The sequence below is a fragment of the Camellia sinensis genome, chromosome 3 (genome assembly GCF_055761805.1).
Source record: "Camellia sinensis isolate YWXY chromosome 3, ASM5576180v1, whole genome shotgun sequence".
Classification (NCBI taxonomy): domain Eukaryota; kingdom Viridiplantae; phylum Streptophyta; class Magnoliopsida; order Ericales; family Theaceae; genus Camellia; species Camellia sinensis.
Genome location: NC_138963.1, coordinates 176555070 through 176557612, shown reverse-complemented (window position 1 = coordinate 176557612; position 2543 = coordinate 176555070).

Sequence of the window (2543 nt, the reverse complement as noted above, 5' to 3'; positions counted from 1 at the left end):
TTTATGCATGTTGCTTCGGGGGCGCTGCCCCTTGACCCCGCCGTGGCGCTGCCCCCTCGACCCTCGCGAGCTGGCCGGGCAGCTCTATCCCCGTCATAATCAGCGAAGTGGCAACCTTGAAAGCATTAGCATCGCAAACTTCTCTGAAAAGCTTGATTCAGGTTGGATTTGCATCTAACAACTCATAGCCTCACTAAAATAAAAATGCGAATAAAGTTATAACTCAAAAGAGTTTTGTCAAACGGGATTGCCAAGAAATAAAACCTAACAATGACAATAGAGAAGAATATGAAAAATGTAGACATCCAATCTAAGAAGCAAGCATATCTCATCACACTGTGACTGAACAACTAGCACATACACAAGAATGAGATGCCTAGCAAGGCAAGAAACAGCTTTTTAAATCAATTTCTAGACTCACCAAAAAGAGAGGATATGAAGCAAGCAACGAGCGGGAAAGTGCTGAAGTGAAGTACCAATAAAATGGGATGTGTCTAGGGAGTAAATATTGAGGAACAAATAAAATATGAATTTCACAAGATACTCTAGTTATGTCAAGGGTGTATTTTGACTAGAGTTTTGAGGAATTTATGACATAAAAAGTATAATAAAAATCTGCACCATCAAGAATCAAAAGATCAAATAGATTAAGAAATAAAATATAGAGGTGCATATTACAACAAGATCAAACCCAAGCCAAACACCACAAATAAAAACAACCAATGGCTATCAGCAGCCACACCCAGAAACAGAGTATCACAGCCATCTACAATACTTGTGTTTACTCTTTGCTGTTGAAAATAAATAAATAAATAAACGATAATGACTAGTGCTGTTTACTCCATCTAATAGAATTATAATTTCGCCCATGTACTAATTAAAAGTAAAAACTAATTAATGCCTAAGATAAAAACTTGCTTATAGATGACATTTTATCTTTAAAAATCTTTATTGATGAGCATTTCATCTTTAAAAACAAATAAAGATTAGCATTTCATGCAAAGGTTTTGAAGGGTTGGGGTTTTTTTTGAGCAAGTTTGTTTCTGCCTAGAAAAATTATTTATAAAAAGAAAATTTAATAGCTCTATCAGCAAAATTGGTGAATATGGATGTTTTTTATGTTGAAATAATTTCCAGTGAAACCATCAAATCATCTTCACCAACACCTTTCCACCTAAAAACATTGGTTCTCCTATAGCTTCATCCGACTCCCAAAATAACTTTTTTTTAAATGTCAATTTGCAGTGCAAGATTTCTCCTTTATTTCGGTCCTTTGCTGCCTTAAATTCAGCTAGCAGATCCCCAATGTATTTGTTATCATCCAACCCAATATACTCCTCTATATGACATCAAAATGCATATTATTATGAAAACAAAAGCAAATATATATATATATATATATATTTTAGGAACTCAGGTAAAACAAATACCATTTCCAATTTCAGGTGATTTAGAACCAGCAACAACCTTCCGACACTCAAACAGACTGAAGCTAGAATATGCCGACAATTTAATAATCCCTGCAAGCTCCTAAAGTAGTAATGCTGTTGAACAATACTCATAAGCCACAAGAAAAAATCAATAAAGAACAAAAAGAAGATGCATACTGAAATGTTATAGAAGAGAACAAGAACACAGTAACTATCTACCATTTGAACCCAAAAAGTGTCAATTTTTATAAGTAAATCCATAACTGTTCAAAGCCAAGCACATATGGTTCAAATATCTCAAATGTCAAATCAAAATTTTAGAACACAGGGGGACCAATAACGACATGTATACAGTCAGTGGACTACCACATAACAAATATAGCAACCAAGGAGGCCATTAAAATTACAAAAGCATGTAATACAAACAATATGTATTTTAACAAGTCAAACTTATACAAAATAATCTAAAACTAACACTGTAAAAGGAAATAACTAATCAGGCATAATAAACTCAAATTATGTATGGCTAGAGGGAATATCTGAAATAACTTACTTCCTACTATCATTTAGATGACTACTAGATCAAATGCATCACATGCAGAGAATGCAGCAGCTGGTGGTGACGCCCTTCAGCTTCTTGAAACGAGTAATGATCTTGTCGAAATGTAGAGTCTCTTGACGCCCATCTCCTTTCACAACATACATCTTTAAAAAGCTCCCAAACTAGATAGATAGTAAAGAATTTTCAGAGAGGACTTTCGTCGAACAGGTTTGGTGCACAATGTGGCTGATACAACCAAATCAATCAACAATCAGATACCCAATTACACACATATACAGACTTCGAATTTCAATTTCCGCCTTTAGGGTTTGGAAATCGAACAATCAGATAGCTAATTACACACACACACACACATATAGAAATCACTGAAGCTTTATATATATATATAACTTTGAACATAGATCATGAACCAACAAAAATCGAACACAGATTTGGCCCCCATCGTTTATCTCGGTGGTTGTAGCAGCGGAGGAAGAGCCCTCACATCTCAGATCTACCATAAATCCAATAGATTTGAAGCCTTCATATCTCATATCGTCATCGTCCGAGAA